The sequence below is a fragment of the Diachasmimorpha longicaudata genome, chromosome 3 (assembly GCF_034640455.1).
Source record: "Diachasmimorpha longicaudata isolate KC_UGA_2023 chromosome 3, iyDiaLong2, whole genome shotgun sequence".
Classification (NCBI taxonomy): domain Eukaryota; kingdom Metazoa; phylum Arthropoda; class Insecta; order Hymenoptera; family Braconidae; genus Diachasmimorpha; species Diachasmimorpha longicaudata.
The window spans coordinates 11,566,979-11,591,459 of record NC_087227.1 but is presented as its reverse complement, the minus strand read 5'-3'; the positions used below and the strand labels follow the sequence as shown (position 1 = coordinate 11,591,459).

General features: G+C 39.6%; 1 protein-coding gene across 1 annotated transcript in view; it reads left to right on the top strand.

Moving 5' to 3' along the window:
* LOC135160457 (uncharacterized) overlaps positions 1-23,931 on the top strand; it is a 47,431-nt gene extending 23,500 nt beyond the window's left edge. The window contains exon 4 of the transcript XR_010298570.1: positions 21,740-23,931. The gene's annotated coding sequence lies outside the window, so the exon portion shown is untranslated. The remainder of the gene's footprint in view (positions 1-21,739) is intronic.
* Positions 23,932-24,481: the final 550 nt, after the last annotated feature.

The following is a 24,481-nucleotide window of genomic DNA, read 5'->3' as shown; positions in this document are numbered from 1 at the left end:
CCCCTCGGCGATGAATCTTCTCCGGCAGCATTGCTCGGGTCAATAACGAATTTAATTCATTTTGTACACATGACGTTGGTGGGTGAGATTGTCTAGGTATAGGTTATGTCTGGGTAGGAAATGCAGAGATGTAATTCCCGCTTGACTGACGCGGGATTGAAATGACGTGTCGGGATCCGTTCCACGTCGCTCGCCATGTTTTTCAAACTCATCTATCCATCCATATAAAAAGTTTTCATATTTTTTTTATAATACTTTCTATTGGATGAATCAATCTATTTCATCCATTTCATTCATATAGATTGCGATAAAAATTGTAATTAATGTGAAATACTATATAGAATAATTGTAACCCGTCAATTCTCTTGAAGAATAGAAGGATGAGAGGAAAACATCGATATTATTTTGATGAAATTTAATTACCAATTGAGGGCAAAGGTCCGATAAAAATTAGCGAAGCACCAATAAAAAGCTGTGGATTATTTACAGGGCGTTCCGTACTTTTTATTGGGCCCTTATTTTCCCTTACTAATTGCCGAAGTCGCACGTAAATGTTATTGAACCTTTTCTCCCCACGGATAAAATAATTTTCATTTAATACTCACAATCAGTGAGAAGCCGGGATTGATTAGCTCGGATTCTTCCAATTTCAATGGATCTAAGAGACATGAATGATTCACGTCCATATGTATTCAGATGGAAGAACTTTACCACCAATACGTTAACCCCAATAAAAGTGGGAATTCACATTATTCAAAAATCCTCTACGTTGAGTTTAACTTTTCATCGATTTTCTATTTTTGTAAAAAAAAATTGTAAGACAATAAAAACGCGTCAGATAGCCTTGGTATGAGGGATGCATCTTGAATATCCCGTATTGGCTGTTCCCAAGCAAGTGATGGGGCGGGGGTGGTGAGGGGATGAGGGGGGTTCAAAACCCGAGGATTTATGAAACGATGCCTCTGGCCCCTTGCTACGTCGATTCGTCATCCACGTCGAGCGGAATACAGATCTATACCGCCACCGAAAGGAGGTAATCCTCGAGAAAAACAAACACCGGCATAAATTCGGCGGATTTTCTTCGCTCTCTTCTCTTCGTCTCCCTTTCCCCTCTATACCCCGTCCCCTGATATTTTTGTTGGTTCTCTCTTCTTTTTGTTTCTTTATTTCTGTCCCGTCGTGATTCGTTTTCGTGAATATCGAACAGACCATGACATATGCTTCTTTTTTTCCCCCCTTCAGAGTTTTAGTTTTCCTTTTATTTCATATTTCTTCATAAGGAAAGGAAAGGAAAGGAAATAAATAAAAGAGACAAGTTTTCTTTCGATATATGTTACTATGGAAATTTCATGCATGGTATTTCAATGTGGCCATATGCATTTCATAAATTTTTTTATTGAGATTTACGTTGAGTAAAGTATAGTGGGGATCAAATGAGGAAATTTGTTATTTTGTTTTGTGAGCTAGCTTGTGAGGAAGTTGAGATATTTCTTATTCAGGGGAGGGTTGACAATGTTTTTATGGGTGAATTTTCTCGTATTGGATTGGAAAATGCATTTTGAAGAGGGATAACTTCCGTTGGGTTTTTCATTGTCTGTAATTTTTTTTTTTTATGAGAAAAACAATTTTTCTTTTCATGGGAAATCAATAGTCTTATATGGGTTTCCAATGGGGGGAGTCTCTGTCATCGAACTGCAGCTGTCACCGGAAAATTCGTGAAATTTTGAAATTCAATTTCCGGAGAGAAAGAGAAAAAAAATAGGAAAAGAATTGTGAAGAAAATTTCCTCATTTTCGAATGTCATAAAAACGTTTACGTGCTGTTTGACGGTAGCATATGTAGTCGATGAATGTTGGGATGAAAATTTATTATGAGGGGACGTAGAATTGGGGGTGGAATTGAATGCGAAGTATTTTAGTCAATTCATCCAATCCTTTCATCGTAATTTAAAAAAAAAATCAATGTAAATTCGGGTGTTTCTATTTCCTGAATATACATGCGAGCTCATGAAATTTCAGTAGTAGAAATTATATTTCAAGTAGATCAATGCACTGCTTTTGCATTGCATTTTCCAATGAAAAATATCAGTTGCGTCGAAATTTATCGAAAAACGTTAAGCTGATAACGATAAAAAGCAGTGTAACGTTAACCTCTACCTGTACCCTCACTCTCTTCCCTCAATTCTGTAGTTTATTAACACGTTAACGGCCCGTTAAGCCCATATGAAGCCATAAAAAAGTGGCCGCCCGTAATTTCCCTTTTTATGACATCCACAGCGTGTGACACCGCAGGGCTTTAATTCAAAATTCTATGACGTATTTTCTATTTTGTTAAAATACACAGCAACCCCGCCTCACTCCGTTTCAATCTATTTTAGGTACCACAGGGCGCAGCTCTTCAACACTTGACCACCAGTGTGAAAACCAAATTTTTCCATTATAATTGTTTTCAATGCTACAGTTTGGTCCAGCCAGTGTGGGCTTGATCGATAACATTGTAAATTTGATTAACGACTTTGATTTTAAGAGTGGGTTGGAGGAAAATTTATTACTTGTGCGAGGGTGATCAAAATAACATCCATTGGGGATCCAGAAAATTTGACGTATTAAAAAGTAATTTTTTTTTTGTTGAAAATACCATCAATTGAGTCACAAATTATTGTCGTATTAATAGAAGAAATTGAACGAATGAACTGGAATTATCGTTGATGATAATAATTTGCGGAATTGCGAATATCTCATCCGGTATTTCAATTTCTCCCTCATCATTCTCATAGGAAAATCTGAAAATGGAAATGAACGAGTATTCATAATTACGTAAATTTGAATAATTGAAACATTTGGCTCGATGAATTTTCATTCGAAAATTAACAACCATCCTTGTTTGTCGTTCATGTCTCTGGCATTCAACCGTAAATATGATCATTCTTTATGTGACAGAGAATGAAAAAAAAAATTTACACGCACAATAGAATAAAAATCCACTGACAATATCAAAAGCTATAAATATAGATTAATCTCGCGAATTCCACTCATCTCTAATTATTGCAGAAAAAAATTTAAAAAAAGCAATTGAATGAAAGCCTCGGCTCTCACATGTACACTGAACGAAAAATTTTGAATAAAATTTCTGTTTGCCATTGTTGGCAAATAGATTTTATTTCATTTATTTCTCCTCATTCTGTTATCGCTGATAAAAACAGAACAATTATCAGAATTATCCTCTGAAAACATACACGGCAAAAGCCGCAAAAAATTTTATACATTGAAATATTTGCCAATATTCGTTTGTATTCCGTCTCCTCCCATCAAAAATCGTATTTCCTCAGTGTAGTTCCGGTTTAACAACAATTGAACCAAATTACTTTTCTCCCCGGTTATTTACTCCAGTCCCCCTTTCTTCATGAAGATTCTCATGACCCAGGGGAGGACGGTGCATCGAATGCTCTTCGAAGGGAGGTGATCTCCTCGGGGTAGCGTCCGAGTCCTATGAAATCCCGCACACCGTCGTAAGCGCTTGCAGCGGCACCCGTTGACTCAATCGCCGAGTGTGGGGAAAAAAACCCCCCACTCTGTTACTCTAGAATACACGGTTCACCGTTGAACTCATAGCAGTACTCTGAGCACAGTTCCACCTCAAGGATCGTTGTGCTCTCCCTCCACGCGTACATACATCCTCTCGCTCTTTCTCGCCCAGTTTCCTATGATTTTCTCGTTTATCCTCTGTCTCTTGTCCTTCCCTCTCTTTTACTCCACGTGAAACGTAAAGCCGGGTTGACCACCACCACTGACTCGAAATCTCACCCACGCAAGTCACTCTGCCGACACCACGTGGCACCACTACAACCCGATCCAATAACCAACCCCTTGTGGCAGTGCGCCACTCTACACCGTGAGACACTGACTATCACTTTGCGCTTCGATTTCTACCTTTTTCCACTTTGTTTTTTCTTTCATTTCTATCCCAGCATCATTCTTTCATTTATCTTCGTTAGATATTTTTTTTCCATACAATGTGCTGTTATTTTTTTTTTTCTTTTTTTTACCAACTTGACTCTGTATTTCTTTCGTGCCAATGAAAATGTAAACTCACCTCTGCGTAAACATTAATCTCGAAAGAGAAACTGTTAACTCTTTTTAGTTTTTTTTTTTTTCCTAGCTTTCAACCCTCGGTTCATGGAAAACTCTTTCCTGTTTGCACTTTCATAAAAGTTTTATTCGCGCTGTCGATTTTACCAGTGGTTTTTGGAGAAATTCCATTTTGCGAATATTTTTCAGTATTGAGTGATGAACCTATTGGAAACATGATGAAGCTTGTTCAGGTGGTGGTTTAATTGTTGCGTAGACAGTTTTTGGGGATGAGAAGGTGTGATTGGTGGGGATAAAATCGCAGGCTTTCGGTGAGTTCTTTCAGTGTTGATGAATTTCTAATTGTGACTGTTGTTATTTTTTATTTCATTGGTGAAGTGACTAGATGATCGGGCAAATGGGGTCCTTCTCATCTCTAACAATCCCAAATAATTCCAGGTATTCCCTGCTGTTCTCTCTCCTTCAATACCAAATTATCTTTCGCCTCTTCCTCATCATCGAAATGAGAAGAAATGGTGGGTATCGATAGAAGAATGACTGATATAAAGAAATAAAAACGGCTTTTCATACCATATTCCAGTTCGTCGAGTTGCCTGTGAAAAAATTCCATTCGTACCACCTTTTTCACTGGTTTCTCCTTCACTTTTCCTTTTCCCCTCTCCCTATCCACCGATTCAAGCCCTCCTTTTTCTTTCATTTTTTTCCCCCCTTCCTTCTCAGGGCCAAACCTATCTCTCAAAAGAACTCAGAACGGCAAAGTTTCGAGTCTCTAGTGAGGAAAGAGGAGGGAGATGCAACGTTAAAAGAGAATAGACGAAGAAAGTACGATGAGGTAGGGGGCTGAGGGGGGATGGGGGTGGCAAAGGGATCGAAAGTTTCGGCATAGGGAGAAAGGTGGGTTCCTGATACGATCCACGCTTCTGCTTTGCTCGGGCTTCTCTACGCTCATCTCTTCGAATCGAGTCGACGATTTTGTGGGAGTTAAGTTCTCGTTAAAGTGCACCTCGCAAAGTCTTTTGGGGGAGTCGAAAAAAGGTGGCCCGGAAGGGGGAGCGGTAGAGGAGGGTGTAGAGGTACGTGGCATCGGTGAGAAGGGATTGGAAACCTCGGATCGAAACAGTTTTAAAGTTCAAGATTTTTCTTTTATTTTCTCCCCCCCTTTTTTTTTCTTCTTCTTGAATTTGTTTTTTCTTCTCATTTAAGGGGTTGTTTTTGTCGATTTTTGTACCTGTCGAAAGATCGTTTCAATTTCGATTCGGTAGGTAACTGTATGGGGTTGCTGGGACTAATCGGATAGCGTGTGTCTTGGGTTTGGAAAATTGAATCTTCCTGGTGGTGATTCGAGAGTGGAGAAGGAAACAAACTGGGCGATTGGAGTTTTTCTTTCGGGTTTAGAGGGTTTTCAGGGAGTTGGTGAAGAGAGTTGGGATGCTCTTTGATAGTGGATACGTTTAATTGGAATTTTAGGGGGTGGGGGAGGAGGAGGGGATTAAGAATTGTTTTGTCTAGTTTGGGGATGCAATCGGAGTCGCTTGACTTATTTATTGGAAACTAGAGAGCAAAAAAACTAAGAAAAACTGTCGTAATCATGTGACTATCGAGTAATGCTCCTCTTGGTATGATTAATCTTGCGCCAAGACTTTTTTTTTCGCTAAAAGTCACAGCGGAGAAGAAAAAAATGAAAAAACACATTGGCACTTCCCTATCTAACGTTCAAAACAAACTGTCTAACGGCAGTTGTCCTTGTACAATGGCCTTGTCTCTTACCTTTCATAACTCGTCGACTGATGGCTGCCACACGCTACGTATTGCATAACACCCCGCTCGCTTCCGTAATACAGTGTCATTGAGAGATGATGATTTTGTTAGATAAAATATCATTTCCTCGTTATAATAGAATCGACCGACTTCTGCGCGACTAAAACAACTTTCTAAAATGACTTTAAAGGTTTTTCCATTAGCAGTATCTTTGATTTGAGAGTCTAAATTCATCTGGTGGGCTTTAACATTGGATTAACAATAATCGCTTTAATACCAAACACTTGCACCTCCAGATGTACAATTTTAGGATATTATTGCACTAAGATATTGCGTGGAATATCCCTATTTAGCAAATGAGCTTTGTTATTACAAAATAATTGAATATCTTGGAAGAAATATAATTGAGAAAAAAAAAACAATTTCATCACTGTAATTGAAAAAACGGTAATAGAGGAAAATGAGTCCAGCTCCCTACCTCAAGAGCCCTCGAATAACCAGCACCCTTTTCTTTTCAATTTCCTCGCATTAAAATTCTTCTCTAAAATTCATAATGTATCTCATCTGCTATTATAATATTTCTTTAGAAATTGAGACGAGACCTTCCAGTGAATTAAGAGAGTTAACTGACATAGTATAGTGGTGGGCGGGTGAGACGAGATGATGGGGGATGGGGAGGGGGTAGTACATTCAATTTAGTTACCATACTTTTAAGGTAATTTCCTCGACGAACTTGAACCGATAAATCGAAGCTTCGTGGCAGCATGCACCGTGCTGACTCCACCCTCTATCCCCTCAATCTCACTACCATCCCCCTCATACTCTCTTCGTTCTCTACAATGTATAGGAGAGTATGCGGCCTTAGCGATGAATGCAAATGAACTCCGGGCATGGCAATCACGACTGACAATGGAGAGGAGAAAAGGGGTGGGAAAGTAAAAAAAGACGAATGCGAGACAAAAGAATTGGAGAAAAACCAAAAGGAGAAATAAATTTGTATAGATGTGATGCGGTGATTTTTTTATGCCACCGGGGGCTTCTATTCACAATGGGGTATCAGAGAAATAAGTTTCGTGAATTGTGTCGATTAATCGCAGCTATTTAATGGCTTAAAAAGTTTCATAGTTGTTCGACTTGAGTTGATTTGGAATTTTTATTCTTACGTTGAATAAATAACTGAAATTTCGCAATTTACGGGTTAATAATCAAGGATCATTTTTTTTTTTTTGGTCATCTTAAATTTATTATTTTCCGTTACCCTCAACGACTCAACTGGAGTTTATTCACACTACTTTGAACCCTTGGGAGGGAGGAGTTGTCTGCAGTGTCAATACGTAAGGGATTTTTCGTCGAGGCATTTTCAGTTGTGATAAAAGGTCTCGAGCCCTCGAGAGCTTCTGAGTGTAAACGTTTACGATTGAAGGGGATATTTCTCAGCGGCTGCATAAAGTGTATTGGTGTTGTGGGGATGAATCCGAAGCACGGAGACGACTCGGCTTGAGTGCGCACAGAGAACAAAAAAACAGACGGATATTAATCTTGAAGGGTATTGGGGTGATTTACGAGGTTTACCTTGTTCTCGGGATACATTTTCGGAGGGTTGGTGAGGTGATGTTGATGTATCTTTTTTCGCTAATTAGGGAGTGGCGGAATACATTTTTTTTTTTAACTGGCGAAGGGAGCGCACGCCGCACGAACATGAACTCTCTAGCAGTTTATGTATATTATTTACGATCGTTATGTATTCATTTATTCATTAAAGACGCAGGTAGAATTCGCTTTCATTAAATTTAGATTGAACGGAAACATTTAAGTGTTTTTTTTTTTCGAGAAACAAACTGGCGAAAATGAACGGAAAATTGTATTTTTTTAGGCAGATGAGCTTTCAAATCCGTGCAAATATCATATTGAAATTTTAAAATGGGCTAAAAATTCTGCCTAATGGACGTCTGTTTCCACTAACTTTGAAACTAGAATTTTTTAGATCTGTATAGAGATGGAATAGACAGATCGATAAATACACTCGGCAGAATGTATTTTAACCCGCGATGTAATTATTTACACGGAAAAAGGGTTCGTGAGTTTAATAAAATATCGCTCGAGCCCCATGAATTTCCACTCCTCGACTACTTGAAACTCCATTTAAACCTCGTGGTACTCCCAATATATCGGAGAAACATTTTAAAATGTGAAAAAAACATTCTTCCTCAAATATTTACGCAACCGTTGGAGAAAAACAGATCGTGAGATAATATTCTCGGTAAAATTCTTTCACATTGGGAGTGGTATACTTTACCCCCTGTTGAAAAACCAATTATGGGAGACAAAGAGGTGTAAAAATTATCTAATGAAAAATTATCAAATAGAAAAATCGAAGAATATTTAATAAATAAAAAAATTTCTTCAGTGTGCAATGAGGTTTGAAAGACTGACGTAATATCAGAAGAAACGAATGAAGAAAAAACTCAAGTAAAGTGCTTGCAAGCTGCGTTGAAATAATAACTAACGCGCGCCATGTCGGTACTTTTTTCACCGGAAGTCCAAGGAAAACTTCGTTTAGTAACACTTTGCGCAGACGAAACGAAAATAGAAGCATTGAAAAGGTAAAGAATTAATCATAAACTCTTACAACTGAAAGGCAGTGAGAAAAGTTGAGAACGATCGGTGTAGGACGAGGGAAAGGGGTTGGACGGGGTAGATGGGCGAATGGAAGGAGAAGGATAACTTTCTTAATGTGTCGTTTAGTTTAGTGGCATAATGTGATCGTTATACTTTTTAATTACAACGGACGTTGAGTTTTATTATAGCAATCTCTATCCTCCACTTCTTTTATTTTTAATGGTTTCTTTGTGTGGAAACGATTTCTGGGATTTTACGGGGATTTGGTAGAAGAAAGACAGACAAATTTTTGCCAGTCAACATTTCTTATTTTATTTTCTCGTTCTAATTGAGTAATAACTTTATTCCGTTCTGACGTAGGCGCAAAGTTAGATTTCATCCTGAGTTACCGATTGAGAACAAATCCAGGAATCCTGGAATGCTTCTATTAACTATTCGTATGAACTTTCGCTTCGAATTTATTTTTCCTTTTAATCTTCAAAATTGAAGTTACATATATATACTGCGTATATACTACTTTAATCCCTGTGCAACAGTATGCGTTAAAATCCCGGCGACCCATACATTTACAGATAAAGCCCGTATTTTAAACTGTTATATTGGTCAGCGATTTATTTTCCGATAAAAAGTTGTTTTGACGTTTGCTCGTTCGTTCGTTACTAAAACACTGTTGAATAAAAAAATGATCTCGAGAAATTATTTATCACCAAAGTGTACACTTTGAAGTGCGGTTATAAATGTGAAGAGGGGCGGGAATGAAAAATTAAGGGAAATATATCAACGGAAATACAAGTTTCTTTCTCGATCCTGGGAATTTCATATGCTGAATATATTGTGGGGTTTTGCTCTGTGTGACGCACGCACCAATTTGTTGGACCTGGAAAATTGGTGGATGCCGCATAGTTGGAAAACTCATTTCCGTCACACGTAAACGACGACACTGTGCAAAACTAGAATATTATTTTAAGGGGGAGAAGTTTCAACGCTTGATGCAGGATCTAATTTTTATTTAGGGTGAGTTTCATTTTGTTGGGGCTATGGTTAATATATTCTCGCCTGTTTGCGAATTATTACGAGGGGTGGGTTGTGGAGTGATGAAAAATTGTTGGGATTTTTGGGTTTAATGAATGAGGAGTTTTAGTTTGATGGGAGAAGTTTCATTAAACAAGTTGTAGGGCCAAAAGGGTGTAAGTGGTGCGCACAGGCATAGCTGTTGAGGGGTAACAAAGAGCCATCATTTCCTTCAAATTGGCAAATAAATTTTCTCTTCAAAATTATATTTAGACACGTTTTATCATTAAAAAAATCAGTTTTCATTCAGTTTCATCAATTTATTGAGCATAATTGCCAGAAGGTATAATTCAAAAAGCGGTCATAACTTTATCGACTGGAGAACTGAAATTTCTCAAGCTATCCTCTTTGAAATTGGAAAGCAATTCTCCCTGTAATGTTCACGAATTCCTCCACAAACGTCGTCGTTTCTCCTTGAAACAAAAGTACCCGGAGAAATCTCAGAGAGAACCTGAAGTAGAAAAAAACATTAATAAGAAAAAATAGAGGAGATGTAGTGGTGAAGGTAGAGAAATCTCAAGCCCATCTCGAAATTGAACGATTGACAAAGGGATTCCGGTGAATTCGGAATTTATAGCTTCCGAGATTCCGAAATGCGATCGGATTCGCTGGCCTTCAGGCTTTGGGAGAAGAGAAAGAGAGCGATGTGTACAGACAAACTCCGACTTTTTATACTCAACCCTTGTGAAGTTAGACTTCTCGATCGATTATCGAATCTTGGGCTGGGGAGGTGGGAAAATCCAGAGTTCTTCAGTAGGTGCGAAATGTCTAGCTGGCATTACTGACGGGAATCAGTAATCGAGTCGCTGTTCGAAATTCCACGAAAAGAATACATGAATACATACAATTACTTTACTTATTTTATGATGATTTATATAATGGAGTTATTCTTAAAGTTGAGAAAAAAATTTCATGAAATTAGAGTTTTATGTAAACAGAATATTCGGACTTTCGTGAAAGTTTCAGCAGAATATGAACTCGAAGAAAAAGCTTTCGCAAGAATATTGTGTCATCCCGAAATTACCCTCTTCCTCAAAATTATTAAATTACCTCTATAAAATGAGACATCAAGCGCCCATTCCCCTCGGAAAAAAAACTGTCCACGAAAGAGTCTCTAGGTAATTCTCCCCACGGCTCTCACGAGCTAATTCTCTAATTACATTCGCAACATTCCGAAATATTCCGCATTCCCATTACCCAACTGTCAAAAATCCAAATTCTCCTGACTTCGTGAGCAAAAATTACTCCTCACCAGTCTATTTACACTTCCTCTCCCTCTTTCGCTCCCGTAGCCCACCAATATTTTTGCCTCTAAATTTATTTTCGAGTTTTTTTCCCCCAAAAACCGGGAAAATATTGCTTTAATCATAGTTATACCATTCGTGCATATTTTTTCCACAATTTTTCACCCTTAAAAAAATTTTTACCATCACCACGTGTATCTCTACGAGTGGTTGTCGCCTACCAGCTGAATTCCCTTTGGGAAAATTCAACTGCAATATTAATCGAATACAATGTTTCATAAACTGGCACAGCAACGAGGGTATAAGCGGTGAACGGTAGAAGGTAAATTGTGAAAGAGGAGAAACGGCATGATAAGGGACCGGGGGTGGTGAGAGGTACGCGGGAGGATAAGAGGGAGAGAGTGAGGCAGATGAGAACTAAGCAACGTAGTATCGTTAAATATTTTAAGGGCCGTCTCTTTGTTTTCCTCAAAAGCCAAGACCCGAAGGATTTATGAACAAGAACGACAAGGTGGTCGTATAGCTCTGAGCTATAACGACATCAACGTGTTACGTGTAAAACTCTCGATGCATTTACGTCGAACTCACGGGCCATTAAACTTTCGAGTAGTCGATCAGCACCCAAGGGGCAACATAGAGGCAGGGTGAATTTTACGTTCAAGAAGAAGAACAAGATGTACCGGGATAGATGACGAGAGTTGGCTTTTATTTGGATTTATGGCATTCGGGGAGAAACATGAAGTTTTGATGGCAATTCAACATTTTGTTGAGAGTTCCTTGAATTAATCTACTTTATTATTGACGGGGATTATGAAACTGAAGCACTACTATTATCCCGAGACGACTATTTATTGCATTTTCATCAGATAAACTTCCTGAGTAATGTTGAAAATAGATTTATTTTATGTTGCGATCGACGACCCGAGAGAATTATGAGACAACAATACGCAAATTGCTGTGATAATTTTGTTCAGGGTTAATGATTGCGGTTGATTGTGGCATTTGTCCCAAAGAAAATGGCGCATCAGAATTTTTTACTTACCTTCCACCCCGGAATTATAAAAGAGGGGTAATTTTTACTAAATATTTCCCTCGGTGCAGATTGAAGTAATTTAGTGGTACCTTGCTTCTCTCCGGAGACAAATTTTTTTGGAATATCTCAACATTTTTCATAATTTTCATTTTTTTTCCTCCCTTTCCTTGTTGTTTATACTCTCTCCCATTCCTGTTTTTTCATCATCCCGCTTGCCACCTATAAGTGAGCGATGAAGGGATGGGGTGGAATGAGAGACCGGTGGCGCCACAAAACAATCAATTTGCGACGCTGGGATATATCTACTTAGCGAGGGGACGTAGAGTCGATGTAATTTAAAGAAGACGACGGCCAGCCGACTCTACCTATCGATAATCGATATCCGATTATGTTCCATCCGCGATGCTCGACCACGCCTTTGGCTTCACCGTGTCGGCTCATGCCTCTATATATATCACTGCGTATAACTCTATAGATCTGTGGGTGGCTACTCCATCCACCCTTCAGACCTGTCGTCTTGGTTCGATGATTCCCTTACCCCCGGACATTGAACAATCGGCCTAGAAATCGAGATGGACGTTTGAAGGAATGAAACGTTCGGGAGGTGGGGGTGCCTTTTATTTTTTCGTGAATAGGCTTGAGGAAGAGGGATGCGTGACAAGTTGGGGATTTTCCGGTCGAGCTGAGGGAATGGGGGATCATAAATATTAATTCCTAGAGGGGTGGCATTGATGTCTCTCGAAGTTTGAGCTCCCTATTTCGGCATGAAATCCTTGGGAAGATCCTTGAGAGAAATATTTCATACATTTTTTATGAAGGAATTGTTGAAGTAGATCACCAAAGAATCAACAGTTCTTCGAGATTACGTGGCTATCAAAATGAAATTTTTTTGAAAAATTTCATTCCACTTGATGAAAAATATTCTGCGTTATGTACATTAGATTTTGCCCAGATTCATTATTATTTTTCCTAATTTGTTGTTTATGAGAGATAAAAAGATTTCGGTATCATCGGTGTTTCTGTTACCATAATGAAACTGAAAAAATTCGGAAAGTCTCCAAAAAATAGCAACGTCAGAGGGGTAAAAAATTAATGGATCTGGAATGATGAAGAAAATATATAATTCAGTGGAGGGAGAACTCTGTATATATTACATAGTTATTCCTCCATTTTTAACCTATGATTATCATTTGAAAAACGATACGATTCCATATGACGTCATTAAATATTCACTCCAGAGGAGCTCATGAAGAAATCAATGGGCAGAATATTTATAACCAATTAGGAGGTGAGCGGAGTTAACGTGATTTTTTAAATAACTTTGTTTCGACCACTACCTCTGCATAATTGATTTAAATATTTCTGTAATGGCTATCGGGCAATGTTGAGGGGTCGGTAATGTGAGCTCACTCAGGCATATATTAAAAAATAACGAGAAAAAATTCATATAAATTATTTAAATAAATTTTCATCAATCCAATTGGCATGTTAAAAAGTTCGTTCATTGGCAAAAGTCAAATATTTAATTTTAATCATTGATCCTTGTTCTTCTCTATAAGAGGAGAGTCATCGGATGAAGGCTTGCAGCCACGAAAAGTGAATGTGAAACTGTTGAATTTTTCATTGGGTAAATATCGAATATGCTACGAAGCCAGGGAGTAGTGTAAACCATCGGATCTCGAAGTCCTACATTCGATAATTTCATCGGCAAAACTTGGGTTAAACATCGTTCATGAATTCTTTACGGGATTCACGCTGGCTAGATTCCCATTTGACCCCGTATTTAAGCACCGCATATCCAAGTTTTCCAATAGAGAAGAGGAAGAGAAGTAGAGAGAGCATGATTGGTATATGCTGTGTGCCTGCAATCTAATGTAAAATGCATTCGAGCTTTATTTATCGACGATGAAAACTTATTTCTCTTTCACCTCGATTTATATTCTTCCCTATTTACCTGTTTTTTAAATCACTCCAGTACGTTGTACATTTGAAAAATCAAAGTCAGGAATTCTGGAATCATTTGAAATGAGGATTGAGAATTGCTGGGATTAAAATCAATTATTCGCGATTGCAAGTTTTTACTCCAGTGTTTCCTGCACTTTGCGGTAATGGGAATAGGTTTATTGAATCAACTGGAAACCCCATTGGCAAATTATTTAAGAGTCAGTTGGACTTTGATAGATTGGCTTGCGTTGAGAATGATTGTTAAAAGAAGAGATAATGCGGTCAATTAATTTTTTATAGCACTTAATGGGCAGCCTTTTACCTGCTTGACACTTTTGGGTCGAAGAAGATAAAAGGTTGCATTTATAATTTTGACACAGACTGTTAAAAATTTAATACTTGAAATTTTTTAATAACTTGAGCGAGAAAGTATCTTATAGAATGTTGTAATAATTATTTCTTCCAAAGTACACCACTATTTAATTTGAAAAAACATTATAGAGAATCATCGCGGGTCATCGCCTCCACCATAATTCACGATATCCTCTCTTATTACGGTTAATTATAAACCTGTGTTTTTCTCGAGAGGCACTTCACCTCCCTGCGGTTCGCCAATTAGCTCGCAGGCGAGGCTCTATTCTCTTCGTTGTAGGTAACAAGTGCAAAAAGAAAAGCCATGAATTCACCGGGGGCAATCGACTGCGAGTTACCCAGTTAATATACCCAAACATACCTATAAACATTTCTTTAATCAGCTTCAAAGTCCACGCTGCCTCAATAGTATCGCAATTTTCTCCACCCTCGGTCACTTTGAACTCTAGGAAGTTTCAAACTATTTTATCGTCAATTAAATTAAAAGAAAAAATTGCCCGACATTTGAGTGAATAATTTCACTCCGACATTTCACCTTTTAATATCATTACTTTCTTGGTGGTTTTACTCAACTATGCGGGGGAAAAGTTTAGTTTTTCAATGACGATACAATGAAACAAAAAATACTGAATCCATCGAATAAAAATATATGAATATGAATAGCGCTTCCGGTGTGTTAAAAATTAACACAAATTTCTTGAAATAGTTCCCTGAAAGAGAACTTCATTTTGAAAGGAGTTAATTCAGACGTAACAATGTAAAAAAATTACTCCTTTAAACCATCAAACAACAAATCCCCCAGAACTCATCCACTCCAATGAACCCAACCCGTCCTCTTGAAAAAAAAATCCACCTATTTAATCTCCGTCTACGTCAACGTCTGGAAGTAATTACGTCGTAGTGAAGTGGCTAAATAAAATATCCAGACGGATCCCCTCCATTAAGTCTCCAGGAAGTTGTCACCCACCTCCTCCCCTCTCACCATCCACCGTGCAATCTAAGTGAATATTTCAGGGAATAGAATTCAAAAAAGGTAAACTCGATCAAACTGGAGATGTCCATTCGGAATTTTTTTCACCACTTTTCCACAAACTAGAGACGAGTTGGTGGTATTGTCCTTGTGCCAGGGCCTGCCAATCCCTTCATAACCAAAGACTCAGTGATATATATACTGGTGGGAGCCACTGGAATGACCAGTGGAACGTACGACGGTATTCTGACGTCCATTTCAATCTATCCCCGAGGGTATGAGGTACGTGAGATAGGGAGTGAGAGGTCTTGGTTTGCCAGATGAAGGAGAGGAAACTGGGCAGGGTGCAATGGTTAGTGGTAGGGAGGGAGGGAGGGAGGGAGGGAGGGGGCTGAGAAAGACGAATAAAGGTATGAGGTAGTTTCTGTACTACGTTGAACTAGATAGGAGTAAGGGAAAGACAGAGTTGGTAGGGAGGGAAGGACTAAGACCGGACGCGTCATTACAACTGGAGCGTCTCAGAGCGTCTCTGCCGGCTCGTCGTGGTGCAATTTCTCAGCGTCGTCTCTGTCAGGCACTTCCGGATTTTGCCACGATTATCCGGGTGCCCAGAAACGCCAGGCAACGCTAGAAGCATAACTACCCTTTCCTAAGTTTGACGATCATCCTCTTTCTCCCCACCCATCTCTACTTTCTCCCCTTTCTCACTCACTCGTATCTCAAACCCCTCGGAGTACTCTATATCCTTGGTAACAGCACTTCCATCTCCTGAACCATCACCGATAACTATAAGAGGCCCTGAGACCCACTATGATAACAACAACGTGCTTCAGAGAGAAACTCGCGAAACAATTACCTCTGCATGGCTCAACGAGTCTGGTGGAAAGTCGATTGAGATATATATCAGCGGTGTCTCATTCATTTCCAGAAGTCATAATAATGGGATGAATGGTGGAGGAGTCCAGATTCGCGAGGTGGGGGGTTAGAAGTTGATAGAAGGCTTTCCCTACCCTGTAGGGGGTGTTATTCTTTGATGGGGGAGGGAAAGGGGTAGTAGAAATTTATTGTAGTCAATAATTGTACCACTCAATATGGTCTGAAATTAAGGAAATGAAAATTGATCTCTCTGTGGAGCCCATCAGTGTATGACAAAGTATACACTGTATTTTCAAAATCTTTTAGGAAGGGAAAATGAACTTGACAAAAAAGTGTCCGTGAAAATATTTCCATTGCTTCTATAACATCACGGAATTGATTGTAGTTCACCGACTATATCTATCAATTCTCAAGACCTTTCATCTCAACTTGTAAAAAAAACTTCAATTTCCTCCACAATTCTAAAAATAAATTCACCATCCACATTTACTTGGTCCTCTCCCCTTTCTCAATTCAATATTTTCACCCAAATAAAATAAACAAATCCATCTTTTTCCGATCGTTGGAATTGAAACAGCCATCAGAATGCTGTGGTATGTTCCACTGGTCATTCCATCAGTTGTATATCCACTCTTTCCACCCTACGTGGCCTGGGTTAGACTAGCTATGGACCGATTGGCACGATGGTACTTGAACGATATACGCTTTTTTTTTTTTTTTTCAACAGAAAATATGGATCGTATACTGTCGTGACACCTGGATATTTTCCCAGTACATTCTATATAGCAATGTACATTTCTCTGTATTTCAGTACCACCACCCTCTTGTTTCCTCTCTCCTCCCACCTCCTCTTACTACCTCCCGCAATGCACTTGCGAATGCATAGAATTTTGCAGCCGGATCTAGCGGAAATTGTGGCGTGTTCGTAAACGAGTTTGACATTACATATACTGAAAACCCTGGGAAAACGGAAAGTGGTAGGAGTGGGTTTTTCGAAGGACGACAAGGGATTGTGAGGACAGGGGGAGATATAACACCGACCAACTGTTTTGTATATGTACATATTCTACCCAGTGGTTATTGAAGGGAAAAAGGATAGACAAAACTAGAGAGAGGGAGAGAGATGTGATGATAAAGCTTGTCCAACAGAATTTACCCCCCCACAAAGTATTGTATATATCCGCTACCCGTATATTCATTACCGGTACAATATATTTGTCATATTGTAGTCACATTTTCGCTCCGGTTTGTTTTCCCTGATGCATGATTCATCAAAATTTTAACGAAGTTGATGGAAATTATATTAATTATTCGGTGGTTGTATTTCGATGTAACATTGTATTGAATGGCGAAAGCCCTGAAGGAGATTCTCCTGTGTTGTCCAAGTTTTTGATGAATCGTAGTACCACATGAATTCATTAACTTTGGAATATTCGACTCCTGGGGCTTCCTACTGTTTATGTGTCATATGTATCACCTTGTCTCTCTGTGCTTTTAGTCCCTCCGAAGATGGTTGAAGTTTATTCATTATTTTAAGTACGGTACTTCATCTGAGAATAAATTAGGAATCACATTGTTCGCTTATTCGTACGTCCACTCGAATTATGAATGAAAATTTTCAACTTCACCTCATCCAAATTCAATTTCGATCCTTCAATTTTCGTACATGATACATCTTAATTCATGTAGGAAATTTACAACAATTTTGATTTTCTTCAAATATTTTTTTCGAGTCCGAAAAATTTCTGATAAACATGTCAAATGTAGACGGTACCTTTTATCGTGAAGATTATAATGGAAAAGCTCCTTCCGCCTGATTCATCCGCCAGAATTTCGTGTACTTCCGCTATTATACATTTACTACCTATTTGTCATACTGCACTCACATTATCCCTCACATATATTTTCCCCAATGAACGATTCATCAAAACTCCAACAAAGTTGTCGGCGAATATATTAATTATTCATTGTTTTCCCGTAACATTGTTCAAAATAATTTCACCAAATTTTTCAGAATTGTCCCTGTCCTTGATGAATCCACTGCAAATGAATTCATCAGTTCCGACCAATTTTATCCCCTGAGAATCGATGATTATTATTTACACTGTTGTCCATAATTCCGTAGAAGCTAGCCATTTTCCCCCGGAAATATACGAATTGACGAGGCACCCTGTGGTTAAATTTCCAGTAGTATTTAATAAAATAAAAGCCCAGAAGTTCTATCTGCCAACAAAAAAAAAGAACGAAAACAGCGTCAGCCATCACACCGTGCAACTAGGTTATTGGCTGTGCTATTGGCGATTGGTTCCGGGGCAGTACAAAAAATATAAATTTCTGCGGTATTACTGTTGACATTTCAAAATGCAATGCCCGCTAAACGTGCAATCATTCCCGCAAACGATTCAACGACAAAATATCTGTTGGATTGCTCGTGAAAATTTATAAACAGGAAATGTAATATTATGGGTAGAATTTTGAAGTGAAAAATCGGCAAAAATAGCGTCTCTACCGCTCCTCATCCTGAAGCCGACAGAATTGTAAATATGCCTTATACGACGTGTGTGACGCCGCAATCCTTGGCGCTGTTTCCGGCTTGTTCCCGGTGCGGAAATTCAGAGGGTATGGAACTTCCAGGTATTGTAAGGGCTAGGGTGGTGAATGAGAAAGAGCTGTGTAGTGAAGGGGCGGAATCGTATCGTAAGACCTCAAAGGTCAACCAATATCACGTCCAGTATTATTAAAAACAGTTTTAAAAAACCTCCAAAATGTTATAAATTTATAACTGAATTATTTGCATTGAATTTTGAAAAATGTAACAATGTTACAGTCTCCTAAAAATTTCTGGTCACTGATTAGTTTGAATAGTAAAGGTGAATAAAGGTGAATATTGACGTGTCATACGGAACATTCCCCTTTCTCATCTGAATCTCTACACAACTGTAAATATGCGTTATATGGGGTGTGTGATGCCGCAATGCTTGTCGTTGTTTCCGGCTTGTCGCCGGTACGGAAATTCAGAAGGGTGTGCACATTCAAATGTTATAAGTGCAGTGGCGGTGAGTGAGAGGGGGCTTTTGACGATGAAAGGGCAAAATGTAGGTTTGAGTATAGGAACAGAGTGAGACGAATACCTGCTACATGGCCTCTGCCTGTTAAACTCGTGGGACGACTACGACGGGGAATACGACGGACGTTTTCCTCTGGGTCAAAGGAGGAAATGTTCTGCGCATCTCTTAGCGGAAATATCCTTTGGCGGCTGGTGAGCGTTCCGGGGGGGTTAGAAAGAGAGAGAGTGAGATAGGGGGGGGGGGAAATTACGCCTTGCTGCCCTGCAATAACGAGGAGTCGGGGCTAAAGCTCCTACGACGCGCAACACACAAGGAAAAGGGAGAAATAGTGGAGGGAGCGGTGGTGATGCTGGTGGAGAGAAACAGGCGGAGGTGGGGTTGCTTGAGCGCTTTTGAAAAGCCGTTTGCACGGGGGAAGGGACGAGGAGAGACATTCGGGAATGAAAAAACATAAGAGAGAGGGAGATCGGAGAGAAAATCGCTGAGAGAAATGTTGTCGTTGGTCGTGGAGAAGCGGAAGATCGATTTGGCAGTCTCGTAAATCCTTTGCCGTTGGTCGCCCTTTGAATTAAGTGCTACATTTCTCATCTTTATATCTCTTATGGTACAAACGTGAGGGGTTGCCTTCCCCGAGTGGTTAGCCATCCCCTATTCATTGAGATGTTATTTTTATTTATATATGTTTAAATAGTGAGATTAATGTACAGAATCAGTGGACCATCGATGTTCAAATGAGAATTTTTAGGAGAATCGATGAAACATATGACTCAATGAAACACAGTTGCAGTAACTGATTTGAGTGTATGAGGCGTGGGAGCGTATAAAAATGGAGGAGATGTATTGCGGGAATTTGTGCTGAAAATATTTCAATGCTCATTGGAGCAGGAGGGAGGGGGGAAAAAATTGATGGATATTCGTTAAATGTTGGCATTCATCATGCGAGAGCATATCGAATGCTTCGACACAGGTTAATATACGGTTTAATGCCTTTTATGTTCTATAACCCCTTCTACCCCCCTCGTTGCACTGGTCCATCGGATAGATGTATATGTGCAATGGGTTCATTCCAATCTACCTATTATCTGGGGTAATACCAATCCCCACCCGTATCCCATCCCCGGCCGCTTTGGCAATCGAAAATCTCTTTCATTCTGTCATAGCAATGCGCGCAATCGGTAATTAATCGAGAGTGGATAATGAGCTAATTCGTGGACAAAAGAATTTTCATGCTTCAGGAAGAGGGGGGGAGAGGGACACTGCTGCTATTGAAAGAGCGATGGGTATGAGTGGACGGGGTGTTGTAATCCTGAAGAGATCCCTTTCGCGGGATTTAATTTGCCTGAATTTACGGGAAACATGAATCTTCTTTTTTCCTCAGGAAATTAATCAGAGTGGTGATGTTGATTCTAGAAAATGGTCTGTTTTGAGGGATTTTTTCATATGAAAGGTCTCATTATCTGGATTAATGTACTTCCTTTGAGTTATTGAAATTGTAAATTAAAAATGTCCTGATAAAAAAAATTGGACTTATGTCACCGAGGTATAGCATTTGATGGGTCAATTCTACTCCTTAGACTTGAATTTGACTTGACCTTAAAATAATATTTTGCACCCATCAAACCACTATCAGCGATCTTCTCGAGAACTCTCAAATATTTCCATTTGTCTAAAAATCCCAATCCATTACTCCCCTATCTCCCCCCATTCACATGAACCCTCCCAGCGATGCAAATTTCATACAGCACTCTCAGTTGTTTCTATATTCCCATAATTTTTATCCCTCAGCTTGAAAAAGCAGGAGGGGGTCCTTAGTGCCGTTATCGCAACCGTTTATTCGAAAAGGAAACTCCAGCATTGCTCCTGGGACACGTACTTCTCCCATAACCATTTCTCCTCTCTCGCTCTCCCTGCAAACCCCCTCAGGTTTCATCCACCTGCTCTTGTAGTCGACCACTGGTGCACAGCTATGCCTGATAGTTTCTATAGCTATGCCTTCAAGCACACCCACATAGACACATATGTATACATATATGTATACATACACCCACACACACAATATGACCCATAGCATCCGGTATCCTGTCCTGTGTATATACACGCGAGTCAGCTGTTTTGTCAGGGAGGGGGTTGCAATTTGCTCGTAATAACGGAAACGCCCAGTGCACCCCGTTTAATCGGATGTCGCCAAAACGGTGTGGCAGGGGTTCAATCCTCTCCACCTCTTGCCCACTCCTCTTCCCTGGGGTGTCTCGTTCACTCAATGTCCTTCCATATGTACATACAGAAACCCTTTGGCCGATTTCGTGCCGATGAAAATTCAGTGGTTATCGGACTAGAAGCGAAATCAACAGCCGTGCCAACAACGTTTTCGCGCCTGATTCGCTAGTCGTCGTACACCCAACGGCGATCATTTATTTTAATATCACTCTCCGCCCATTTGTGATAACAATTTTAATGAGTCAAGTTTTTTTTTTGTTAGAGTCTCTGTGCTCTTCTTGATGCAGAGGACCACTCGTTTTCAGTTTGCCATTGCAATGGGGAGGGAGGGGGGGAGGGCTTGTTCAACATTATTTTTCATAGGCACTTGGAATGGGGTGTTTTCAATTATTTTGTACAATGTGGTATGTTGTGATGAAATTTTTGGTGGAAATGAGGAGATATGTGTTTAATTAATTGTTTTTGTTTTTTCGTTGCAGGTATGTCAACAACAGAGATACAGTACATTTTTCGGTAAATTCAGTGTGAGTGTGATGGGGAGTTATTTGGACGCGTGCAGAGAGAGAGAGAGAGAGAAAGAGACGCTGATTGGTTTTACATTTGTGCTTTCAACGTAAAGGTTTGTCATGCATGAAATTTAGATTTTTGACATTATTAATTAGCGCTACAATGGCGTCTGAAAGCTCATTGCATAAAACACCATTTAAAATTCATTTCAATACGAGCCAACGTGAAACACTTTCGTGCGGCCGTTGAATCAATTAGGAAACACGAGTCCGGATGATGGATTACTGATAATTAAATTCACTCCATGATATCGACTCTCAATCCTCAGATACCCCAATGTCAGAACCCCTCTGACAATAATATCCAGCTTTATCCTCACGAAGAAAATTGTTCAATTGTTTTCTCCTCATTTCTCTCAATTCAATCAATTTCTTTTGTTTCGTACCATCATCCGGACAATCCCACCGAATCAATCCCCATTTCTGTACGTATCCACCGTATCCAAAGGTGTTGTAAGACGAAGACGAATCATTTCACCGTGTGACGTGACACGTGGGATAATCGGTCATGCCCAGCGGGGTTGAAACGCTTTGGAGAATAGTAGCGTCAGGTGTCTCATCTCCGTTCGGTGTTGAACCGATAGGATGGGGTCAGCCTATACATAGACTATGTATTTCAGGACTCTGGGGTTCACTGAGAACAAGTAATCCAAAGTGCTGAAAAAAGGATTATAAAGAGAAAAAAAAATTAGGGAATGGGAAATTTCACTCGATCCTTAACTTTTTTATCTCTCTCTCTCTCTCTCTCTCTCTCTCTCTCTCACTCTCCGGGAAAACAATTAATCGTGAACGCTCATCAAAGGGAGAATACCGTCATCACCACCATCTACAAACCACTGGGAATAAGGTGGTATGAGGGTAGATAGGGAATGTTCTCTGACAAGACGCTATGGTTTCTCACAATTAGACGTTGAATATGGAGATTACACGTAGGGATAGGGTACCAACGCCCCCGAGTATTAAGCTCCAGCATTTCTCTCACTTCTATATTTTCCATCTTTCTCCTTCACATCGTACATTGGACGAGCCGTTTATATCCGTTTATGATATTCCCTTTGTGTGCCAGTGCCGTTTCTCTCTGAGCATATTTCACGAGGTAATTATTCGCACCTGTATTGTCGAACTAGATCATGAATGACGGTGGGATGAAGAATTCATAAAGTTATAGCGGAATTTTGTCAGCGAAAAAGTTGAAGCTTTTCCTGTAGAAAATTGAATTAGTTTATCTAATTGTTGCTTCTTTGTTTTGAAATTTCTCGGGGGACATTGATTTGATTACTGAGTTGATGAGAGAATTAACTCCATGATCGTTAAGAATGTCGGGTTGTTAAATGCGAAAATTGAGGTGACTTTCTATGTTTGATGTTTCCAATCATTTATCTGTCAGTGACAGAACTCATGTACCCACTATGGCCGGTTTTTAATTCAATAGTATGTAAGCTTACATTGTTGAATATACATCGTGAATAGAAGGGAAATGAAGGATTCGTATTGTTGTATTCCAATTGTTCATGTAGAAAATTGGATTATTTTTATCAAATTGCATTTCTGAGTGCTGGAATTTTACCCGGGTAAATTAATGCAATCATTGGGTTATTGGGAAAGTTAATTGAATGACTATGATGAATATTGAACAATTAGCTGGAAAAATTGGGATTATTTATTCTGCTAGAATGTTCCAATCATCATCGAGGTACCAAGGACCAATAGTCTATGCATTAATTCATCATACGAGATCCTTAGGGCCCGATGGAGTACCTGTGCTGGACTTTAAAATAATTGTAGACTGTTTTGCTTCAAGGGCATATGCCTTTAGCCCTACTCACCAGATTTTCAAGTGTCGAGATAATGGATTTAAAGACAAAATCTGTGAATGAAAGACAAGTCTTTGACACAAAGCCCCGTTGACAAAAAATCGTCGTCGGCACCTTTGATACACCTGGTGTATTCCTCTCACTGTCCTTTATTCCTTTCTCCTCTTGTACTCCAGCCTTACAAAAATATAAAACCCCCATGAGAGCCAATTTTTTTTAACTCTCCCCCGGGGGGATGAAGAGTTAAATACCCAGAATATACTCTTTTTTAACCCAAAAAAAATATGGAGTAAGACACGACGACGGATGGTATAGAAAAAAAGAGGGAGGATCGGGAGCAGGGGGGAGGGGGGGCACCAACGAGAGAGAGTCGAGAAATTGAATTACTCGTGGGTACGGGGTAATTGTATTACTCGCAGTCACCATGGCACCGGTTACGTAAATGTGCAATGGGCACTTTAAATTCATTGCGGTCGCGCGCGAACGTTAACGTACGAGAGAGAAAGAGAGAAAATAGTCAAGTGTAGAAGAGGGATGATATCATACCTGAGGGGTGTCGTCGCGCGAGCGTTGCTTTTCGGCGGAATTATTGAAATTTATTCGGCACAGTCGTGGGGTACATACACATTGTTGATGCTACGGTATGTATGTGCTGTATACAACGTCAGTGACGACGTATAACCTCGTCTACCTTCCTTTTAGTGGCTGCCACACGACAGGTTTACCTATACCATCATAGGAACAGTGGAGGTAGATGGGGGGGGAGGGGTAGGGCTTGTGTTCACCGCCACTGGGATTGCCAAACAATCCCCGTGGCAATCCTGGACGACAGGTGGGCTGA